We start from the raw sequence: 25,802 nt of genomic DNA, 5'->3' as shown, positions 1-25,802 counted from the left end.
AGCAAATATAAAAAGATTAATTACTGCATTGAAGAATTTCACTTAGAGTTAAAACCTACAGAAAGGTGAATAAACAGAACTGGGATTTGGATTTATCATCAACTCGCCATAAGGCTAGGCTACACTATTTTAACTAACTAAAATATCAATGAATCACAGGCACCTACAGGAATACTGGTCACCCTTCTAAATTTCAGTAGAGACAGCACAGTCTTCCTCACAGTCATGTCTATATACCTAAATACAGTTCCCACAGCTGAGCTCCATTCTGTGGCTGTGTTGCAGTGGTATACGTGCTTTACATTTTAGTATTATGCACACTTCACTCTATAATGTGTGAGCTTTCTGTTTTATGTAAGTTCCTCATTCCATTTGTGGTTGCCATCAAAGTATTTAACCTTGTTTAAAATTCACAGAACTGAAGAGTTACCTCAACAATATTGAAGTCTATGCCTTCCTCATGACCTGCATCCAGCCATTTTAAATCAACAAACAATGTCTTTTCCCTGACCCTTTTGAGCTTTTGTTCAAAAGTTTGAAGGCTGCTTACTGACAAGTGATTTGTTTCCATTAGAACATGCCTCATTCCAGCCATCCGTGACCATTTTGTACTTAGAGCTTTATAACCAGCACGTCTCAACATTCCTAAAATCCCAGAGAGGATCTGAAAATAGAATAAGAAATGAGCATTTAAATTAAAAGCAACAGCACTTGCATGAAGCTGCCAGGTTTTTATGGTAGATAGTGTCTTTTTGCCCACCCCCACTCTCTCTACTCCCCCTTTTTCTCAGGGTTGTAAGCCATATTTTCCATAATATTTTGCAATGCCACCTAGGGTTACATTCACTCTATTTATAGGGGCCTGTTTTAAAGTGAAACAGGTGTCAGATTGAATGAGGCTGTTGTCAGCATACAAGTCCTCTTGGGGAGGGGATGGGAGGTTTACTACTTTCTGTACTTGGGGAATTTACAGTCTGATCGCTAATCTCTCTGCAGGGCTCAGTACGAGGAGGGGGAAAGGCAGAAGAACAGTGGAAGGAAAGGTTAGCTTTCTGCTGGAGGTATGCACTGCTGCCTCTCCCTCAGATCCATGCAACAAGATCTTTGCTTTTTTCATGTGCTGAAACTGATCTGAGTGTTTGTAAAAGGGGCCAGACAGACAGCCTGTCCTGGGGAATGAAATCCTTCCAACAGACATGAAACAGACAGAGCTCAGCTGAGAATGGGGCAACTGAAGACCCCTGTCCTACCCACCCTTTTCTGTTGATTAGGCACCAGTTCCAGAGAAAAAAGATCAGCATAATGCTTCCAAGCCTTTCCATCTCATGCCACCTTTGCCATTATTATTTCCTGAACAGCAATCCATTAACATCACAATCAGGAACGCTGCAAGGACACAAGCTACGGAACACTGTGCTAATAGTGTGTAGCAGTAAATACCAGCATGAACAGTCCCTGGGACACTCTGAGCTCAGAGTCAGACCAAGAAGGCAATGAGTATGTGAATACATGAAGGGGGTGGCATGGGAAGATGAGGTAACACTTAAAAAATAGTTTAGAGAAAAGAAGTCACAGCTCGTTGCTCACCTTCACTTTGTTTGCAGGATGACCATGCTTATTGCCAAGCTAGTGATTTGTAGGACTTAAATAGAGACCACTAAGACATCTGACACAGACCAGTAGCAGTTCATGAATTGTTGAAACTATTAATCACTATCTATATCAAAACTAAGGCTCCAGAACATGCCAGACATGCTACAGTGGCAAGGAAGAGTTGCTACTTATTCATCCAAACTGCAGAAGTCAACTTGACACATAGAGGGAGAACAAAGGTAATGTGATAAAAGTCAGCTGACATGAGGAAGGAGAACGGAACAAGAGAAAGCATGACTGGCTTTTCTTGCTGAGAACTTTTAATGCAGCAATGAGTGTCTTTTCAGCACAGTGTAGAAAGCAGGTCTTTAGGAAGTGTAGGAATGAGAATCTCACAAATGGCATCAATGTGTAGGGAGAACCTGACATATGTGCAGTATCAATGCCAGAGGCATGGTGTGCACCATGAAGACTGGAAGCAGAGTTGTGAGGGTGAAGATAGTGTGGAAAGGCAACAACAGAGACTATTTGATAAGCAAGATGACACTGGTGATAATGATTTAGAGGTATCTTGGATTTATCTGGCATCACCAGCGTACCAGTCTGGCCATATGATGTACATTTTTTTTTTTTTAAGTATTCACAGGTATTCATCAGTAATTGGAAGCTAACAGCTTCCATAACACCTGAAACTGAGAGGATCTTTAAATATTCCTCTCTTCCAGATTTTTCTTGAATGTGGGTTAGGCCACCATACTGATTTCCATTGCAAGAAAGTCATCTGTAGTTCTTGGAAAGTTGTAAGTCACATAAAACTGCCATATTTATCCAAGAAACAAGGCGTTAAGGCAAATGGATTTACACGTGCAAAACTCCCAGTTCAGCATGTGTTTGTGGATTTACTATGATTCATCAGTCATTCATGTTAATTGGCTACACAAATAACAACTTACATTTTAAATTTAGTATTTGTACTTGGAGTTATCACTACTGTATAACTCATCATGGTATTTGTGGTTTCTTTTGTGTACTTCTTTATGAATACGTGGGGTTTAAATATAATGAAAATCACAAAAATATGAACAAGTAATCACAAAAATATGAAAATCCCACTGCACAGAAATGCAGTGGGACTCTTGCAGAACTATTTAGTTTTGTTTATTAAGCAAGGGAAAAAACTCTGAAAATTACAAAAAATATGACGTAGCTTCATGGAAAATGGGATTGGGAGAAAACACACAAATATTTAAGTACAAAAGGTTACATTTTCAGAAGAGCTCACCAGCTTCCATTCCTGAAAATGAACACCAGACTCACTGGATGCTGAGTGCTGTCAAAAATCTAACCACTTCACTGAAGAGCCTAACTGGGAGCTGAACTGTCTTTGTAATCTGATCCCATTTGGGAGATCTGGCATACCAAATTCTTTGGAAAGAACTAGATCTTATCACTGCCATTCCTGAATTAATAGAACGCAGTTGATAAAGCACTATGTGCAATATAAAAAAATTCAATAACAAATTTGCATACAGCAAAAACAAACAAGCAAAAATATCTCTGAAGAATCGAAGCGGTTTTAGCAGGTTGCTCTTACCTTTGATAGTCAACTTGAAAAAAGGCAGCTGGATAAATCCCCATGTCTCAGAGACCCTGAATACAACTTCACTGGACTTTGACCTTCCCTAAACTCCAGGGCCTCTGTTTTTTCTTACGCACAAGAGCAGAGGGATAGTACTGGGGACTATAAAAACTGCCATGGCTCTCTTGCCTGCTGCACTATCTTCCAAAGGATGGTGCAACCATTACTTCCATTCCACCATCTCTAAAGCTCTTGTGCCCAACCCCTCCCTCACAGCAGGGTTCAGGTGTGCAGCACGTCCATATGCATATATGTTTATGTATATATACAGATGAAAATACAAAAGTTGAGACTTTGCAGACAGGTTATCCAGAGGAGATTACAAAACCATTGCTTCCACTCCCTGAAAAGTGTTTGGATCTTGAATTCAGCTATATCAATGGAAATGCTTTCCAGACAAGGTCTGCTACCAGTCCCCTGCATCCCCTCAGCTTTTGTCAGACCTCATACCTCTAAGGAAATGCTCATATCTTGAGTTACAGGAAACAGAGATGACAATCACTGTAGTCTTTCTTGTCATTCTTAGGTTCTTATCCCTAATATTCTTGGCAACTGATCACTTCAAAATTATCACTATCTCTGTCAATCTCAGTAGATCTGCTACCTGCTAGCTGTAGTTCTTTGTTTTACTCTACTCTCCTACAGATTCAGTTTGTTTTGAATTTTTTCTCAGACCACAATTCTTTCAATTATTTCTGCAAAACATCCTTCCTGTCTACAGCATCACACGGTTCCGCATTATATTTTCATTGTGTGACAGGCCTGCATTCTTGAGGGTCACCAAATCTGCATTTGAAAATTCCTTGATGGCTAGAGCAGAAGCTTGTATACCAGTCCTTGTGCTGTAAAAGTAACAAAATAATAAAAGCATCACTGTGCAGCAGGAACATCACATTCACCTTTCAAAGGGTTTGCCACGCTTATGGAGTTAATTTACATTAACATAAATATTCCATTAGTAGAAATGTTTATAACATACTTCTCTCTCAAGAGCATTCTGCAACAAGATTCTTCAACCACTTATGTTTAACTAATGTGTATCATATTTGAATAATATAAAAAGACAACTGAGCTAAGTGATTGAATGCCTGGAGAAAACCAATGTTAATTTCCACTAAAAGCAAAGCATATTCCTTCATTTTGCTGCTTAATTACTGCAGTATTTGGCCCACAAATAAAAAAAATTGTTTAAGAAGTCTCCAATAATAGCCTGCTGAAGCTTATTTTTGTCCTCACACATACGTCTAAAAAGGATTTTCCATATGCATTATTTCAAGCCTATTACTGTGACCCAGAGCAAGGCTGGTAAAGTTGAATACCTGCTTTCCAATATGCTGTTGATTTAATCTGATAACCTTGCAGGAGCTTGGCATGGGGTGGCTTTTGCATCCCAGGCTACATTAGTGACAAAAATCCACCCAAAGAATATGGAAAACAATCCTCTTCTCCTCAGTTCTGATAGGATATTCTTCATGGTTCTCTGGAATTTTTCCACAGAAGCTTTATAAATAACTTTAATAATGAACTGATCCCCATGCTATTGTGCTACTGCGACTTGTTAGCCATGTACTTTTAAAAACAGTAGCAATAACTTCTCAAGGTAGTTGGTTAAGATGAAGGTCACACTGTTTCATATAAATTTCAACTCACTGATATCCAAAATAGATTAGGTTAGTTTTCCAGCCATATAAAAGGCAGTATTAAAAAAAATTTCATTAAGATGAAGAGAAGGCAAAGGCAAGTCAGTAATTAAAGAATGTATTAAAAAGCTTAACCAGCCTTCTAGTTTATGCAGAAAAAACATATCACTGACAAAGTTCAGGCAAGCTCAGAACAAACTCATGGCCATAAGCAAGATCGCTCCTTTAACTTCAGTAAGATGAGGGCAATTTACTTTATCTGGAATAAAGCAGTGTACGGATGGCTTACATCATTGCTCAGTGAAGCTGTAACCCAGATTTCTACTCCAGGCACCTGGAAATTTATCATAAGAGTCACTTAAAGTGTAATTATTGCTACTTTATCATGGTTACAGAAAGTTAACTTGTTTTGTATGAACTTCTGTGAAATTTCTAAAACCCAGTTGCTAAAAATTTAGTTCTAGAGACTGGTTTTTAGAGCATGCAAGAGAAAAACTGAGAAAGATTAATTTGAGCCTTGTAAAGCTTTAATTCTTTCCTTTAATGCTCTGACTGTTAATTATTTCTTTCTGTAAGTAATAAAATATTTGATTCTTCACTAAAGTATGCAAAAAAATCTGCAAAATGGTATTAGCAGGAAGTAAATGTTTAATTTCAACTCAAGCTTCAATGACTTTTAAGAAAGAGGATATATTTCCCTGAATAGATCATACGATCTTGTGTGCTCAGCCCACCCCAATTCTCTAGTCTCTTATCTTTGTGTTTAGAGTGCACACAAGTGCACTCTACAAAGAATTTACAGGACCACCCTTTAATGCAAGTGGACATTCACCTTCTGGCAAGACTTTTTAAATTCCTGGTACTGTATGTGGTACATTGAGATGGGTGGCTTAGATTATTGACTTCTATGGACAATGTATCTTGAGAAACAGCTGAATGGCAGTTCTCAAGAGGGTTGTAATCAGTGGCACATTGTCTAGCTGAAGGCATGCCATTAGTGGTGTCCTCCAAGGTTCCATACTGGGCCCAGTATTATTTAGTCATCAATGACTTGGATGAAGGGGCAGATGCCTCCTCAGCAAGTTCACTGATGGCACAGAGCTGGGAGCAGTGACTGATAATCCAGAGGGATGTGCAGCCCTTCAGAGGGACCTTGACAGGCTGGAGGGATGGGAGGAGAAGAAACTTCTGAAATTCAACGAAGGTAAATGCAGGGTCCTGCACCTGGGGAGGAACAACACCAGGCACCAGCACAGGCTGGGGGTGACCTGCTGGGAAGCAGCTCTGTGGAGAAGGACCTGGGGGTCCTGGTGGACAGCAAGCTGTCCATGCGCCAGCAGTGTGCCCTGGGGGCTGAGGCCAATGGCATCCTGGGGTGCATTAGGGAGAGCATTGCCAGGAGGTCAAGGGAGGTGATTCTGACCCTCTGCTGTGCCCTGGTGAGGCACATCTGGAGTGCTGTGCCCAGTTCTGGGCTCCTCAGTACAAGAGAGACAAGGAGGTCCTGGAGGGGGTCCAGTGCAGGGCCAGGAGGATAAATTATTGGACTAGGGAGCATCTCTCTTATGAGGAAAGACTGAGGGAGCTGGGCCTGTTCAACCTTGAGAAGAGATGACTGAGATGGGAGCTGATCAATATCTGCCAGTATCTGAAAGAAAAGTGCTGGAGGATGGATCCAGGCTCTTCTCAATGGTGCCCAGCAACAGAACAAGGGACAGAAACTGGTGCATGAGAAGCTCCACCTGAACTTGGGGAAGAACTTCTTTACTGTGCAGTTGACCAATCACTGGTATAGTTTGCCCAGAGAGGGTGTGAAGTCTTCCTTACTGAAGACATTCAAGAACTGTCTGGACACAACCCTCAGGCCATGTGCTCTAGAATGGCCCTGCTCGAGGAGGGAGGTTGGACCAGATGACCCACTGTGGTCCCTTCCAACCTGACCCATTCTGTGACTTTGTAAGTGACTGAATGCAGCACGGGTAAAAAAATGCACAAGGATAACATCCATTAGGGACAAAGCACTGATGAGAAACAAAGGAATAAATGTTCAAAAAATAGATGTAATTTATTTTTAAGAGCCTCCCATTTCTCACATCTAACATTTGAGGTCAGTTTAATACAAAGGCACAGGCAATTTAGTTATTTGCCTGCTCATAGAGGGGGTTATTTGAAGCAATCAAGCAGTGCTGAGAATAACTACAAGGCCCATGTAGAGATCGTCCACAACCACGTGCAAAAGTGTATTTATGCAGTTACTTTGAATTATAGCTTTTGTGTGAGTACGAATTTTTTCTAATTTGTAGAGGGTTCCACAAGTTCAGAGATCCTTCTTATCTCCAGATGTCATGACAATTATTATCTGCTGATTGAAGCAGAGGCCTTATTTTCAAGAGCTGTTGAAGAAAACAGGAGTTATATCTATATGACTCCTACCCAGTATTTTTGTCTTTGGGCATGTTAATTAGATTAAAGACCAAACTAGTTTTGCTGTTCTTCTGAACATCAATCAAACAAGGAATCTAAGTGTATGGCTGATTTTACACATATATGTATATTGATGAAATCTGCTCATATTCTTGAAGCTAGACAGGTACTACAATTCTTTACATGAAACCAATTTCTTAATGATGGTGGACTGAGACTAGACCTTGGAAGAAAAACTTGGGGGTGTTTGGATGAAAAGCTCGATGTGATTCAGCACTCACAGCCCAGAACACCATCTGCATCCTGGGCTGCACCCAAAGCAGCGTGGCTAAAAAGACAAGGGAGGAGGTTCTGCCCCTCTGCTTTACTCTGCCTGGAACTCTGCACCCAGCTCTGGGGTCCCCTACAGAAAAAAGACATGAATAGATCTAGACAAGAGCCACTAATTTGTTCAGAGGTCTGGAGCACCTCTCCTACCATAGAGAAGAGAACACTCTGGGAAGACCTTAGTACAGCCTTCAAGTACTTAAAGGGGGCCTACAGGAAGGCTGGAGAGGGACTTTTAATGAAGACATTTAGGAAAAGGACAATGGGGAATGATGGCCTAAAGGTGAAGGAGGGTTGGCTGAGATTAGATATTACGAAGAAATTCTTTACTGTGAAAGTGGTGAGGTACTGGAACAGGTTACCCAGACAAGTTGTGGGTTATCCATCTCTAGAAATATTCAAGATCAGGCTGGATTGGGCTCTGAGCAATCAAGTCTAGTGGAGAGGGTCCCTGCCCTTGGAAGGCGGAATTGGAACCAGATGATCTTATCATCCCTTCCAACTCTAACCATTCTATGATTCTAATTAAATTTTTATTCTCGTGTATAATGCTCATTTAAGTACACTACCAAAGACATTTCCAAAGAGTAGCTGCATGTTTCATGGCACTTCTGCAGACCCCAGATACTTCTTATCTGCCAGCTAGGTAGTAGAAGAATACTTATTGTGCAACTGCCTTATTTTGCAGCTGCAAACATCTCTGTATTGGACAGCACACACAGTTTCTCTGTTTCAGTGATTACTGGAATCATTAAAATGTTGCCATTGAGAATGAACAATGCTACTTGCATCAAATGCTGGATAGCACTGAAATCAAATAAAAACTGTGATGAGTGTTAATGGAAATAAGAATTGGGTTATAAAAGGAAAGAAGTCCTCAATCTGATTTGGTAGAACAGGGCAATAGAGAAGAGTGGAGGGATTTCTGAGTGTGCATGGAAGTAATCAGCATGAAGCTGTTGTGGAGAACTTTCGATGCCAGCAGGGCTTTCTAGCGTGGACGGAGAGGATGCACATCAGATCAGGAAAAATGATGGTACAGCAGAGAGCTGGGGAGAAATGTGGCAAGACTTAGAAGAGCCAAGGGGCAAAAAGACCTATGCACCCACCTCTGCCCCATGAACCACATTCTTCCTTTTGGGGAAAACAAACAGTGAGCTCCATGCCACAGTCACAGCATCATCCATCAGACATCAAAGAAAAATACAACTGAAACATATAACCACAAAATAAAATGAAACAGCAATTCTAGCACTTAAAGAGTACTGACACTTAATACCTGTAACTGCCTTCCAAACAATAGACTCTGTGCAGATGTTCACGGTACACTTGATCATAAAGAGCAGAGAAGCAATGTCAAAAAAAATGAAGCCTTCCAGCTCCTTTGTAAGCAAGCCTCATGAAGGATAGCTATGTGAAGGATTTAAGACTCAAATTTATTCCAGCAATGCACAGATGTATGCTGCTCTGGAAGCTCCACTCTTCCCTAGGTGGTGGGAAGCAGAAACTACAGTTGTTGAAAGGACTACACACACTTGAAACTCACATATATATATTTGTATTTGTGTGTGTGTGTGTGTGTGTGTGTATACACATACATGTATGTACATACATGTAAAACCACCATTATCATGTGGAGTTACTCTCAGCTCTGCTCACAAGAAAGGGAAGCATAGAGCTACCTGGCCTTCTCTTTACACATAAACTTTGCCACTGGAGAACCACAGCTTTAGGAAGAATCACCAAAGTGCCCTCCTGAAGAAAAGTATCTATGAGGAGTTATCACCAAGAAGAAGCTACCTTCCTAACAGGCATATTTCTTTTTTTATATTATAGGAGAAATATATTCTTAGTATTCACAGTAGTACTTTCTCAAAGACAGGTTATATAAAGCGATACAACACACACACACACAGAAGCACGCAAAAATAAAATATGAATGACTCACTGCACTTATGCAAACTAAGTTGCGTAAGCCTGTTTTTCTCAACTCTTAAAAAAACCCAAAACAGCACATACACAACCCTACAAAATGAACTGAAATGCTCAGTTATGAAAGCTAAAATTGTTGAATAAAAGCAGAACTCCCTCAGCTTCTCTGGGTCCTTCACACCCACATCTGGTATAGTGTTTATTAATGGATAAAAATAGAAAGTTGAAACTTAACAGACCCTGACATTTATCACAGTATTTAGGAATCAAAACAGAAAGCATCTGAGAAGTGGCATTCACTTCTCAGGCAAAAGAAACCTAAAGAGGGAAAGATCAACAGCTGCATTTTGAAAGGTATCCAGTTAACTCTCACTGAAATACTCATCTCTAGGTACTTAGCAAGGACAAACTAGAAAGAAAATAATCAACTATACTTCTTCATTTCAACAGGTAAGTAATTTTAATGTAACCTGAAAATAATTTAATATTTTTTAAAAATGGTGCAGAATTTCCTCTAAACCATTACATTTGATCCATTGTTGGCAGATTACATCACAAGACCTGATTTCTTTAGACATGCACAAAATGCTTTTTTCTTGCAAAAGCGCAAGTTATTTTCTTATCTGCCAGAACCAGCAGATGATAGCATGAATGGTAGAGGTGGGACATGAGTCCATGGGTCACTGTTCAGGGGTTCAACAATCATTATCTGTCTCATGAGCAAGGTATCCCTGATCAGCTCATAAAGCAATATTCACTTCACTTGCAGATTTGGAAAAGTTTGGCACACCAACTTTGAGAACTGCCAAATCATGCTTTTGAACAGATAGGCCACAACATTTAGATGAAATAAGCCCTGAACTAAGGAAGGTGTAGCATGAAATGAACCTTCTAATCTATTCGCAGAACTATGATCCAAAATAATCTGAGAGCTTTTGCAAATAATCCTTTTAAATTGCAGTAGTAGCATTACTTTGGTGAATTATTCAAACCTACTGCTGATGAGAAGATGTCAGGCTAGAAAATTGTATGAGTCAGCTAACCTACTCACAGGATCCTGCTCTCTCTGTCTCCCAGACACAGTACACAGACACATAGCACAGAGGTGGAGCATGCCATTGATTAGCCATTGGATCATATGAGCACCTGAATGTCATAGAATCACAGAATGGCTTGGGTTGGAAGGGACCTTAAAGAACATCTTGTTCCATCTTTCTGACATGAGCAGGGTTGCCTCTTATTAGACCAGGTTGCTCAACCAGGCTGTGAACACTTCCAGGGATGGGGCATCCACAGCTTCCATCCCTGGACAACCACCATCACAGTAAAGACTTTTTTCCTAACATCTAATCTAAACCAACTCTCTTTCAGTTAGAAACCACTCCACCTTGTCCTGTCACTACCGTTCCTGAAGAAGGATCCCTCATTGGCTTTCTTCAGTAGGCCCCTTCAGATCCTGGAATGTTGCTATGATGTCTCCATGCAACCTTCTCTTGTCCAAGGGGAACAGCCCCAGCTTCCTCAGCCTGTCTTCATATGGAAGGTGCCATTATCAACTTTGTGGCCTCCACTAGACTTGCTCCAGCAGTTCCATGTCCTTCTTACCTTGGTGGCACCAGAACTGCATAGGTGGGGTCTCACGAGAGCAGAGGGGAAGAATTACCTCCCTTGACCAGCTGGACACATCTCTTTTGACACAGTGCAGAATGTAGTTGGCTTCATCAATCAATAACCACAAGTCCTTCTCCTCCAGGCTGCTCTCAGTCACTTTGTCCAACCTGAAGCTGTGCCTGGTACTGCCACAACCCAGGCATAGGACCTTGTGCTTTGCGTTGTTAAACTTCATGAGGTTCAGGCAGGTCCAGCTCTGAAGCATGTCCAGGTCCTTGTGGATGACATTCCTTCTCTCCCATGTGACTGCATCACACAGCTTGGTGTCAAACTGGAAAACTAGCTGAGGGAGCACTCAATGCCTCAAAGTGTGTGCGAGTGCTCAGAGGCTGAAGCGCTGCCCAGAGAAAGGGCAGGCGGCAGACCTGAGTGCAGCAGTGTCTGTGCTAGTGCTGAGAAGAGCTGTAGCGCCACGACAGGCAGACCAGGAGGAGCCTGGACATGATGGGAAAGAATGCTGGTCAAGGACAGCAAAGAAGGGAACAGAGAAGGGAGACTGTAGGATGGCTCAGGAGGAACCTGAGGCAGTGCAGCAAGAATTTTTAAAGGTGAGGCTGCTTTACAGAGAATACTGAGCAGGCACTAGAATAGTACATATTATATGTAGGAAGAAAACTCTTAGCACATCTTGTGTTAGGGGTTGCAGCTCTATCTTAGAATTCCAGCATCTCCATTCCAGCTCTGTGACTGCAGAAAAAGCCCCTGATGGCATCTTAGCCTCACAATTGAAAAAGCTGCCTCTTTTGTTTCACATGATACATGGGACACAAGGCCTGGTTCTGTGCCCACTGCCTGTTACTGATTCAACATGACACTCATAGAAAACAGAACAGAGTATATTTAGAGGAAATAAAAGCCTAGACTTTACAGCCACAAGCCACAGCTCATTGGTTTTGTAAGATATCTTTAGAAAAATACAATTTTCTATGTTGTGGCAAATTAAGAGTTTCTACTCGAAGAAAATATTGAATTTTTGAACTACAGAGTTGGCAATAAAAAAAATATCTTGCTCTCTGTCACAAGAGCAATCAAAGCAACCCTGATTTTTCAGAGAGCTCATAGATGGCCAGACTTCAGTTTTAAAATGTTGCCTGTACATCGGCTTTGAAGTACAGGTTTCCAGCACACTGGTAACCCAAAAATCTGCCTGCACTACTGCCTCAGCCACCGAGACAGACAGCATTCAGGAACCAGTTCTGTCTGCTCTGTAAGACAGCCTAAGGCAGAATCAGGCAGTTCCTCTGCCTTCAAATTAATCTCATTTAGCACTAGGAAGGCAAAGAATAACTACATTCATGGACTCCACTGTTTCCAAGATGCTCCTGGTGCTAGAGCAAAATGTCCATCAAAACCGAAAACTAGCCTAGCTTTGGTTTCAGAAAAGAGTCCCAGGTATCACACAGTGTCAGCTGCTGCATGACTCTGCCTTCCACTTCAAGACACTTTGGGTCACTTCAGGGTCAGGTGGAGCCAGGGGCAGTACACCATGGCAGTACACCAGTACACATGACAGTGTCTTGCTAAAGATCTATCAGTAAAACCCTGACGAACCATATTTCAATAATAAAAACCACTGCAAAATGGTTTTATTATTGAAATAAGGTTCATCGGGGGGACCAGATGAAGGCCAGTTTGTACTGCTGACTGCTTTAACATGTTTTAAGCAAGTTGTTACAGGTATCAAAACTTCTAGCACTGCAACACAGAGTTTTGCTTGGGTCATTTATGATACACTGTGCCACAGAGACCAGGTCCAGAAATTATATAATCTTGTCAGCTACAACAAACAACCGAACAAAATATCCTTCTATTAATGGAACTTACGGAATCTGCATAATCACAGATAAATCCAGCTTGACTGATATGAACAATTCTATGCTTGAGGAAGACTCAAGGAGGAGCTGAAAGAAACAAGGTGACACAAATCTAAGACCTACCCTCTAATCTTAACTCTACCCATTCTGTCCTGTCAGAAATCATATGAACTAACTTTCAGATCTTAAGATGCTTTTTAATTCTGGGGAATTAAACAAAGCAGAAGAAAATTCTAGTCCTACCAAGTGGGTGGTTAATTTTGTTTCCAGTTTGTCAAGTCACAAAAAGTCAAATCATGCATAAGTTTTTGCAAATCACAAATTTTTCAGTGTTAGCCTTTTCAGAGAAGGAAACATTTTGAATAACTAACACAAGCCAGAATATTGTGCATGTATAATTAATACTATTTCAGTATATTTGGATTTTCATTCAACTTTTGTCTTTCAATAGTGTCACAAATAATCAAACCAGTTTATTTCCTTCATTCTGTCTTTCAAACAACATGATAGAGGACAAAGACAAAATGCCCTGTCAGACAGGGCAAAATTCAGTTTTATAAGAATCTATTTTACTGAAATCTGCTAAAAATATCCGCTTGGGTTTCACAACTTCATCCTGTCCAATGACAAGGAGTTCTGAATTCCAGTGGAGATTGAGAAGATTACATGCCGGTACTCCATAGTGCTTACACTGATAAATTAACTTTATTTTTAGGAAGTACAGACTCTACTTTCAGAAAGTACCACCACCACTACCCCCAGGTTCTATTTTTGGGGACAGGCAAGAATCTATAAATTCAAGACAGATAATTATGCCACTGATTCAAGCCAAAGGTAGGGATTTTTCCCTGTGTTCTTTACCAGTTCTTCCCAACTTCCTGATCTTCCTTCCTTCTGAGCAGGAGGATAAAGGAGTATAATTTTATTCATTGAGACTACATGAGTGCAAAGAAGCAATGATGACTGAAAAAGGAAACTGACAACTCAGAAATTTTGTATTCTGTATTTATCGTGGACAAAAGGATGCTTTCTCTGAAAATGACAGTCCAGCTTCCAGATTATGCACTGGGGTTTTGCTGAGGCTGTAATTTGAGTAAAAATAAGCTGACATCACAATTACAAATGCTAAATGATTGGCCCAAGTCAGAAGGCAGACACCCTAACCCTGAGAAATGTCAGTCTAAGTGAAGCCCAATAGCTGGAACTTAGTAACTCACACACACAAGGTCTCTGCTGTTCCATTCCAGCCAAATTAGGTAAATCAGTTCCTGACTGAAAAGCATCACTGCTGGGCACCCTTCTCAAGCAGACAAGCCCACAAGAATAATGATGAGAATTAAACTGTTCTTCTAGCCCCAGAGGCAGGGTTGTGCCACAATGGCAGAGCTGCTCTTCAAAGCCAGAATGACTCTGGTATTGCCAGTCCTGGTGTTGATGGAAGATGTTGGGCTCAGCAATTACACTAAACTTGTCACACATGATATCCAAATTCACTTCCTGCTCCTAATGAGATAGTTGAAAAGTCTGATACAGGGGCTGTTTTCTTTTCATAAAAAACATTTATAGTATGCTCCACACATGAGGGTATGATAAGCACACAGGTATATATCTGACTACATTAATTATATATCAGTGTCTATATATGAGACATTCTAAACATATGGAAGTGTAGTAGGTTTTGCACATATATTTCACAGAATTACACATCACTCCTTTCTGTAATCATCACCTCAGTACACACTCAGTTGATGCTCACCTAAAGAATGCTTGTACCTGTTCTTTTGAAAATTTTAGTGCTAAATTTAAGGTATACTTAATTTTTAATGTTAATGAAGCCATTGCAGATATTAAAGCCACTTATATCTGCTGAAACTATCAAGCACTATGTCCCACAGAGCATTTATACTGTTTAAACAGACCCTTTATCTAACAGGAAGAGATACAAATGAGACCCATGTACCTAAGTACCCAAGTGCACTGCAGAGGATACTCTTCTTCAGAGTACTGCTAGCAGCTTAAGCAATGCCACACAGAACATTTCTTGTGGCATTGCAAGTTGTGCAGAGAGGCTGCAACTGAGGAACAATGACAACAGAGAACCCATCTATAGTTTAATAATTTTTTTTTGTGAAACAGTGTTTGCTTAGCATATGAGCACAGATGGGTCTATTTTTTGCTGTGCTACCCTAAACCAGTAAAAGGAGCCTAGTAACATACAGCTACAAACTGGCACAAGAACTATTTTCACCCTTTTTATTATCTGGGCAGTAAACTTTAGCTGTGAGTTCATCGTAATTCCAATATAAAAGGACTTGGGTAACAAAGGAACAGTAACAGTTTGTGTGAATTCTGAGTTTACAGGTACTAAATAGACAGAGGCACTGCCCCACAGACAACCGATATATTATGTGATATTTTTAATATACACACCTATTATATTCTCATTTTCAGGGATGAAAACTGATAATATAAACAGTTGTATGAAAAGGTGTCATCTATTTGAATATTGAAACAGTTTACAAGTGCAGCCCTACAAGTCCGTTCAAATACTGTAAGGGAAGCCTACTCAGAGGAATGGTAATGAAGTGGGTATGTGCTGGCACATTATATGTGCTATGTAAGCAAGACCCCCTCTCAGCTGCTGCATCTCTAGCTCTCTTCAATCACTCACAAAGTAAGTCCAGCTGACTACCAGCTGCAGTTGCAATTGTAAGTTCTTTATAAAGACTTCTCAGTTAGTAGCTCTGGGTAACTTGACCAATCCTGGAGTTTCATCTTCTCTCGTATCTGCAGAGGTATGCTTGTGTTTACGGAAAGCAAAGAGAGAAAGATGTGATAGACCAGGTTTGAATGACAAACAAGTAAGACATGGTACACCAAGTTACAACTTTGATCCACCTCTACCAAGTGAAACTATGTCCTCCATGGTCAGACAGATGGAAGTCTTCTGAGTGGACAGTCAGTCAAATATTGTCTTGCAGCTAGCTGAGATGTGAGCTCCTGGAAGAAGCTTTGGGAGGAAGGGTATATGGGGACCCACAAGGTAACAATTGTTTTAAGATATACATCAGAGGTGTGGGAAATATTCAGATGATGCTAGCTGCAACAAAATCATGCAGAACTTTTAGCTGTGCATTTCTATAACAACATCTTCTGATGTGTTTCACAAGAAGCCTGTGTTATGTGGAAACAGGTAAATAAGCACAAGCACAAATTATTTCCCAGCACAGCCCTGCTAAAGCAGTACCTACTACTTTTCTTTGAATTAGAAAGCCTTAAAATGGCACACAGGAATTAAGTCCTGACATCCTGGGGTGACGTATTACTTTTTTTTGCATATGCAATGCAACAGCAAGCTCAGAAACATCTTGTGTCTCCTGTCTGCTAGTGTCAGTCGTTAAGCTCTAGGCTGAATCTACATACCATAAAGACCCTTCTCTCAACAGACAATTCAGCTGGAAGAGAAAGATGGCAGCAGAGCACACATTTGCTCCCAAGTTGCCTTATGACACTTGACCAAGAAGGGACTTCCTGACCTGTGAGGGGAATTCCTCTGACTAACAGTAAATTTTCCATTCCATCAAGCTAACTCCCCCGTTCCAGCTCAGCAGGTGAGAATTTAAGGCAGTGCAACCATGAAAAGGAGATTGCGGACAGTGTTCTCTTGGCTGCCATCCAGAGCCTGGTTTGCCCTCTGAGAACACTCTCTCATGCTGGTGTTCCATGAAAGGGATAGAAGGTCCCAAGAATGGCAGAGGATAAAAGGTGTCAAGGATAGAGGGATAGAAGATCCCAAGTATCACTCGTAGGGGTTACTTAGTTTGGTTTTTGGGGGTTTATTTTTTAGTTTCACTTGTATTAATGTAGAATTCTGAAGAGAAGAATAAAAAGCCCTAAAAGACACTTAAAAAAAATTTATCAGATCAGATGCATGTTTCAACTTAAAAATCTTGAGCGTCCATTGCCACAGTGTGCTGTATCTCCCTCCACTACACCAGCCATCACTATTGTCTTCTAGCAGAGTTCCTTGCACTTTGCATAGTCTTTTGTATCTCATATTTCATCCCATTAGGATCACAGAATCACAAAATATGCTGAGTTGGAAGGGACCCATCAAGGCCATCAAGTCCAACTCCTGGTGCTGTGTAGGACAACTCAAGAATATATCACACCATGTACCTGAAAGCATTGTCCAAAAACTTTCTGAACTCAGATACCCTTGATATGCTGTGACCACTTCTCTGGGGAAACAGGAAATTGAGAAATAAGCCCTATTCTATAAAAGAATTAGGCCTAAGTGTGTATAAAACCCAGTATTTTGCAAATCCCATTTGTTCAAGCAAAGTCTGACTCTCAGAGATAACAAAAGAACTATGTATCCATGCTACAATCCTCAGAACTAAAAACCCCAAAATGCTTCATCGACCCTAGTCCATGAAAACACCTGAAGCCTTACAGGATTGTGTTGGATTATGCAATCCAGGATAACTTAAAACTGTCTCGATCAAGCTGATTAGACACCTCATTCATGCTCAAGCCCTTATCTTAATACGTAGAACCCAGATGTTCCTCCTGTCAGCCCCTGAAGAGGTTGAGTCTGACACATGTCAGTGTACATCTACTCCACTCATTGGGTCAGGCTGATGTAAAAAAAATTATAGTCACCACTTTCTTTTTCAGCACAGCTGTAATTGATACATGTTTTACCCTGGATATGGCATAATCATAAGTCACTGCATCTTTTCCTGAAGTGCTATAGGTCTTCATTTCACAGGAAAGCATCCTGAGTGGTGCCTCAGCCTAGAGGGCTGAATTTTCAAAACCACTGAAATTGCATTAGTGACTAGCAAATCACTGGTGTGGTTATGGGATACGCGCGAACACGTGGAAAAAGATGAGCCTAGATGGGTAGCACACCCACCTGAGGGTGATGAGGTCTCCATTTTGGTCACTAAATGAAGTATGGAAGCAATCATATGAGCAGGAACAAGAATGCAGGTCTTCTTCTCACTGGTCATGGAAAAAAAAAACAAAACACCAAAATTCTATACACTGAAGAAAATCTCCAACAAGGAAAGGCAGAGGCAGAAGCCAAGTAATTGTACTATTGCCATATAACAAGAAACAAATATGGATTTGAACAGAGGAGACAGGTAATTGAATTCATTTGTATCAGAAGCCAGCAATCTACTTGCAGTTCAGAGAACGCATGTTTAACACCAGTGTCTGGATTCCACTTGGAGACCCAAATATCTGCTTTTCACCAAAGTCTGACTATAACTATGATAAACTTTCACACAGCTGCTTTCCTTCCAAAAGAGCTGCTTTCCCCTCAACTAAAGTGGCCAACATCACCCCAATAATCTCATTATAATATATGGCTTCTGACATTCTTGCCTATTGAAACTCCTCTGACCTCGAGGCTGTATCCCATGGATCCTGCTTTAATCCACCCCTATGGTTTTCCATAATAAGGTTCATATAGCCCCACACAACAAATACAAGCACACATACAGACAATGTTTTAAATAATTAGTAGTTTTCCCTTAAGGGTAAAAATGTTCTGTAATAGTATTTCTTTTTGTTATGAAATACTGTAAACGATCTTGGTGTGGTAATATTTTGTAATATGTCTGTGTTATGCAATTAAGGCTGTAGGATTTAGATGACTTACATGCACCTGGAGATACTGACAGATAGTGGAGACTTGGAGCTGTTGAAAAGCACTTACATATCCTTGTGCTTATATAGATACACAGATAAACACACAAAACAACATACCCATGATCAGTCTACATCCTTTTACAAAAAAAAATACTTGGTCTGTGTAGTTTAATTTCTGCTCATTTCCTGTTTTCTTCAAATTAAGACCCCTTTGTAAATCTTAAAACCCAATATTTGTGCCTCTTTTTTAGGGAGGTAGATCTCTTGCCTTCTCTTCTGCTAAGACATGTAAATCTTGTTGACTTCAGCTAGGCCAGGGCAACTCAATATCCAACTTTGATTTTGATTCTTTCTGTCAGCTTTCAAATCAGCTTGAAGAGAAAATGTAGAAACTTGCCAAATGTTCATGTTTGCAAAGCAAATTGTACTGGCCAAGAACATAATGGTTTGTTTGTTTAGTGACTTCTTTCCTTCTAAGACCCGTTAAGGTGATCTGAATGACAATATTAGCATGAAAACCAGTTTCACACTTCATCTTCCTCCTTTCTTTAATTCCAGCAAAGACAGTGGCTGACTGCCTAACCAAAAGTTTATCTCAAAAAATCATCACAGACCATGTGGTCGTGCCTAGGGAAGTTAACCCTTAAGCACCAGTCTGCTTCTTGCCTCAACACAAGCATCACAGTTAATCACATGCCTGTCGTGGCAGCATCAGGCATTTTTTCACACTTTCCATCCTCCCACGGATTCTCTCATCTCAGGATTGTGGAATAGCAAATCTGTGTAGGAAAGGTAGCCTTTTAATACTCACCAAAGAGTTGGTGTGAAAAAGGAATTAATTTGTTACTGCAGGGAAAGGCAATAGAAATATCAGTGTTTGGAGGATAAGGAAGATGATAAGAAGGTTCAGGAACAGTTTCAGTAGATAATACTGAGACAATGATAATTGTGGTTGAAAAGTGTCAAGACTGTGCAGATTAGAAGGCAGAGAAGGGTCTTTTTAGAACAAAATTTTATTAGTTCACCACTCTAAAAAGAAATCAGACTGTTTCCATGTGGTTTGTGTTTTCCTCCTCTAACTCACAATCTGACCCAATCAGTCCTAGGGTTTTGTGCAGGGCCAGATCCAGGTCAGGCCACAGTGTGATTCCACAACATAAACAAACACACAGATGTGTGTGGCACCAATTACTGCACAGTTATAAGTCTGAAACACAGAGCAACAAACTGACACCAGAGTATTTATATATATGTACCTCACCAGATATGACCATTCCTTGAAATGGTCTGTAATCTAGAGCACTTCCATGACCCTAGCACCCATGACCTAGCACTTTGCTGATGTCATGCACATACAATCTACCTGTCCTTGTAGCAAGCAGCATCAGGTTCTTCTGGGTAGGATCTCATACTGCACTGTACTCTCAGTGCTGGGAAGTGTGAGATGGATCTGAAAGCTGAAGCCACAGGTCAGGGCAGAGTTCAGGGTCATCAGCACAGCACCTACACAGAAGTGTACTCTTCAGTGCACTACAACAGAGTGCTACGAGTGTATCAGAGGCTCTTCTCCCACCTTTCCTTTACATGACAACCTGCATGCTCTAGAGCTTCTTCCCAGGAGTACTTCAGTCAATTTGGTTTCCAGGCCCATGGATTCCACCTTGCAGTGCCACAGACACCAACATTACTGATAATATACCTACAGAGAGAGCTTTTCCAACTGAAACATTGCAGCTGAAGTTCAGGAGCCTTCAGGAAAGGCCTGTGACAGAGCATATGCTGAACTCTGACAAGATGTGCCACATTGCTTGCTGTAAGCATGTAACTCATGTGTGAATGAGGACCAAACTATGGGGCCCCCTCAGGAGTCAATGGAAAGGAGTTGATACTGTCAGCAGGGATGATGCACGATTACATCTATCTGAGCACCTCCAGACAGGAAGTGAACATTCACAGCACTGAATTAGTAAGATAAAGTATTGATCTGGGGAATTATTGATATTGTCAATCTCCAAAAGATAATAAGAATGCTTAATACTTCACAGGATTTGGCTCTAAGGAGCTGTACCTCAGAAACAAATGCTGCCAGCCAAAATATTTTACACTGAGATCACTAAAATGAAATACCCACCTTAGAGAGCTGGCTTTAGTTTTCTGCATCCATCTTTTTAGAATACATTCATGTGATCTAGAGAAAGCAGAAACCGCATTCTTGTACCTGTACCCTTATATTTCATCCTTATGCCAAGAGTTATGCCAAAATCATCTAATACTGAAAATACTTCTGAAAATACTGTACTGTCAGTCCCTTGTTATGTCAATCACCTGCACTGGGAATCCAAAAGTCTTATTCATTTCCCATTCAGTAACTTTGTCAAACCACACTTTTAATACAAGAAATGTATCAAATTATAAGGTAAACATAAGAGCCCTATTTGACTCAGATGCATTACCAGTGGCTTTTTTTTCTGCATGAATAACTGTCACTCTCATTTTCAATTTGGTAATTACAGAAAATGGGCTGATTGTTAATGTCTGTTCCAGCAGAGCTGAAGATGTTGATTTCAGACTGATTCAGACTTTAAAGTCTAATTCATGCAGTTGATCCACAAAATTAAGCGGAGTATAGGTTTCATCAATTTTGTAGAGTGTCTTTTATAACAACAGATGGTAATTTTTTGATATGTAAAGCATTAAATGTACCCTGTTACAAAACCACTTTAAATTATTTCTTTTTAAAAAACCACCAACCAACCAAACCAAAACCCACCAGGAAACTACGAAAATTGCTCCCCCCACAGTGCTCAGATACTTTAACCCAAAGAAATTGCTGACAGATTTGTTTGCAGCACAGCAGAGTAAAGAGCTGACAACGTTTTTTTTTTTTTTTGCTGGATATGGTAACCTAGGTCTATTTTTAAGGCTTCTTTGCTTTTTTTAAAGTACACCAAAATAGCAGTGGGCTTAAAAATCACCATCTGCTTCTAGGAATTAAATAATTCTCTGAAGAATAGATAATAGGCATAAAGAGCCTACTCCCAACTCTCAGATCTTTCACAGCAGGACTGAAAGTCACGTTACTTGTAAACATCATTTATTTCATCAAACAATACTGCAGGGTCACAACACCCCTGTAAATGTTCAATATACCTATTTATCAGTTATCACCAGCATAAACTGTTTACATTCTAGTCATGAATGACTGACTAGCAAGTGCTATTGCTATGGGTTTTATGACTTAGAATAAAGCTGCTGATATTTACAGCACAATAAAGACTCTCCACATTTCTTTCTTTAACTTTGATTTAGTTAAGGAGGAAAAGATTCTAACTTGTAGGGAGATTTTTTTTTTTTTTGTAAATGCCCATTACAGCTATTCTGCAATTAGCATGATAGCATTATTTGCAAATGTGTGTAAAGAAATCCGAGCTTGTTTGCATCCAGCTAGTTTGGATCCTGCTAACAATGAATCACTATGGCAGCTCAAGATGGCTCAGGACCTGGACACTTGCTCACTGGCTGAAGCCTGTCAGCAGTTTCCCCATCCTCAGCACTTGTGCCTCTGACAGCTTGGATGACTTACTGCTCAACAAGAGAAAACCTGGCCCCTATCTCTTATGCTCTACCCATGCATCAATAGTCTTAGAAAATAACATGGTACCATCGCTATCTGTCAGTCCTGACCCTTCTATCTTTTGAACCTTACACTATGTAAATTGAGCTTGGAAAAGGTGGAAAAGGAGGATCCATTAGTTTTCCATAAAAAGTGGTTTGATGAAAGAAAAAAGGCTCATGCTAAAGTGCCTGTTCCACTTCCTTTCTGAATTAAAACTCTAGCAACTTGGTCATCACACTTTCTGTGAAGGCTCCAGACATGAACAGCACATACCCAAGATTACATGGCACATATCCCCTCTCTTTAGCAGGGAATACTGGGGAAGTGGGAGCAGGGATTGTATGAAAGAACGGTCAGAAGGTGGCAAAGGCTAAAGAGGAGAAAACCAGTTTCACTAGTATGTGTGCTGGTGGGATGGTTTTCCCTAGTCCTGTGATTTCAGTAAAGATGACGAATTTTCAATTGCAGTAATTTTAGTTTAAAATATTTTCATGTTTTGAACCACAGAAGAGCATTTATCATTTTAGTATCATTTTCAAGAAATGTAGTTTGGTTTGGTTTTTTTTCCCCATGATATCCATTAAAAAAACAATGTCTTTTTCAGAGAATAAGACTAAATCTTCTAAAATAGAAAATGAGATAAGACACTGCAAGATACTTTAAGTGACACATACGATGAGTAATAAACAAGTTTACAAAATGAAAACATTTTGGAAATAGTAGTAGTATTTAACATCATTTTTTAACATTTTTTTGTCTTATTGTAGTTATTTAAAATAAAAGTTCACAACAGAAACAGTTCAAAAAAGGAGATGTCCATTATTCATATTTATACTTGGCAGATTAGAATTTTTGTGAAATGAGTTGTCTAACATTTAAAAGGCCTCCTAGTGACCACTGTAGCAACAGTATTTAGACTAACACTTTGACAAAAAGAGACCATAAAAATAATGGAGAAACATATGCTTTGTTGGTATACCCTGCTTTGGCAGGGACAGGAAGTCTTCGAAGTAATGTGCAAGAATCATCTATTTCTAGTAAACAATTAAGAAATATGTTATTTGTGAGGGAAATTCATCCTTATTTTTTTCTGAGTCATTAGTAACTAACTAAAGAAAGGAAATTTTCCAAAAAAGGGAAGAAGAAAGTAATTAATGCAAGCAGTGGGTTTGAAAACTTTAGTGTTCTTTGGACATTTTCAAAGAGGATCCTCTTTACTGAAGAATGGTTGCAGAAAAAAAGAAAGAACAGATTACGAATAGCCAAGATTCCTAGTGATCTCACTGGGAATTACACATTTATTTGGACAGCATTAAAGGAATAAGATTACAGAAGCAAAACCTGTTCCAAATTCCATTATGTAAATGGAAAAAGAAAATTTTGTTGTCTTAAAAGGAAATTGAATTGAGCCTTCAGTTCCCAGTTAATGAGATACTAGTAAATGTTGAGAATTGCAGGGGAAGTGATAAAGGAGAGATGCCGTTTTGGGTTGGGTTAGTTTTTTTTCATATTAAATACTTATTTAGGTTGCAATTTACACAAGACTTATCATCATAAGACTCTTTCTCCTTCTGACTAAATCTATCTAAAGTGCTATTCAGATACAGTGGAAATGGGGCATACCACAGATTCTAAATGTTTCATTAGAGTCTATGGGTGAGCAAAGAAGGCTATTTAACCTGTATAGGATCCATTCCTTATTCCAGACAATTTATTCCTTTCTTCAGCTGCACACAGTTACTGCTGGTTCTAATGGTATTACCTGGTTTGAAACAAACACTGCAGAGATTCCTCCTTCTTTTACAGTTGAGACACTTTTGTGATTTGTTTGATTCCACTAAAGTTGCTTTTGTTAGTGCATGGAATCACCTGAATGAGTGATTTAGGCTGTAAGATCTCACAAACGGGTTTTCCCAGCACTGCTAAGTAACACTTAGGCCAACTGGGTTCATACTCTGCACACATGTCCTAGAATATGAACGCAACTTCAGGATAAAGGATTAACCTTTTGTGCTGCAAGGTTGTCAAAACTCTCAGCTTTTGCTGGACCTAGAGTAAGTTCAAGCACTCAGCAACTGAGTCTGCACAGCAGGATTGTTCTAGCAGCATATCAGAGGGGTGAGACTTTTTGTTATTTCTCTGAAGTTATAGGTTCACATGGGAGACTACAAATAATGTGAATTTCAAGAGAGAAACAGAGACATTTTGATAGATTTTTCTTTAAAATTAATAAATTCAGGCCATGTATAAACTATCCAGTCATATCCTGTAAAAGTTTAAGCAGTGAAACCACAAGGGAAAATAAACTAACATCTCTTCCCTTTTTATCTTAAAAGTGTCTGAAATGAATTGGTTGCTAAAGAAACCTGATATAATTGTGACAGAGTGTTTTGAAACCCTTAGTGGAGTTCATCTGAAACCTCAGCATAACAAGTGGCCTCTTATCTGCGTACTATTCCAGGAAGAAATGCATGGCATTTCGTCATCACAGCTGAAAGAGTAGCTGGCTCTGCACGTAGGCTAAGTGAGAATAAGAACCCTCAGCTATAATGAGGGCACGCTGGTAGCTAATGCTTAGTCAGAGGCCATTTCCTTTAGCCTTTGCTACTGCTTGCAGGAGTTGGAATGCAGGAAAAGGCAAAAACTAAAGTGAACATACTGAAGGTCAATGTTTACCTTCTGTACTTTTTCTCAATGAAGATTAATTCTGAACACATGGCACATATGCATTAATGTGGTGACATCCTAAACCATCCCGCCCATTACAAGAACTTTAAGTAGCTTTATTTAATGTGGCAGTTCATGAGCAGAATTACTTAAAGGAGAGAGAATCATAAAAAAGCATATGTCTCTTTTTTTTTTAGTCTGACATTTAAAGGCAAATTAGTAAGTGGGAGTTTAATATAGATATTTCCTTGTGAACATTGATCATGAATTTCCAAGCAGGCAAACTGACTTTCTCCTTAATAAAGCTCTTGAAACATAGATAACTTGTAGCAATTACTTCAAAATCAGGGATGAATCTTCATATGTGAGGGAATATGGTAAGGAACATTTCTTTTTATAGGCTTTTCCTCTTCTGTACATCCTGAAGATGATAATATGAGTGATGTACTGTCATGATGCTTTTTAACATAGGAATCTGCATAATTTGAACATGGAATGATTAATCATTAGAATATGAAAACGTTAAATATGAATGTGTAGCAATGTTCAGGCTGTAAGTTTGCAAGACACTTCATTTGGGACCACATTTAGTTTTGTTACTCTGCCTGCAGGAACATCAGCAATTATTGTGAATTCAATGAGCTATCACTATGCTGATTTAAGCACACAACTGTATGTACTGTACTACTGAACACAGTGGACTGAGTCATTTTACATACATGCAGTTGCTGGCCTAAATAAGGGCTAGATTTGACTTGTTCTGTTTAACTCACTGGCTGAACTGAAAATAGTTGGCACAGATTTTTCTCAGGAAA

At 39.8% G+C, this 25,802-nt stretch overlaps 2 long non-coding RNA genes across 2 annotated transcripts in view; one reads left to right on the top strand and one right to left on the bottom strand.

Moving 5' to 3' along the window:
* LOC139588924 (uncharacterized) overlaps positions 1-19,393 on the bottom strand; it is a 46,154-nt gene extending 26,761 nt beyond the window's left edge. The window contains exon 1 of the long non-coding RNA XR_011678860.1: positions 17,962-19,393. This is a non-coding gene — a long non-coding RNA (uncharacterized lncRNA). The remainder of the gene's footprint in view (positions 1-17,961) is intronic.
* Positions 1-25,802, top strand: part of LOC139588925 (uncharacterized) — an 81,014-nt gene that overhangs the window by 28,560 nt on the left and 26,652 nt on the right. The window lies entirely within an intron of this gene.

This window comes from Agelaius tricolor, unplaced genomic scaffold (genome assembly GCF_023055355.1).
Source record: "Agelaius tricolor isolate 1412-34295 unplaced genomic scaffold, bAgeTri1.0.p SCAF_4, whole genome shotgun sequence".
NCBI lineage: Eukaryota > Metazoa > Chordata > Aves > Passeriformes > Icteridae > Agelaius > Agelaius tricolor.
This window is presented reverse-complemented; position numbering and strand designations above follow the sequence as displayed.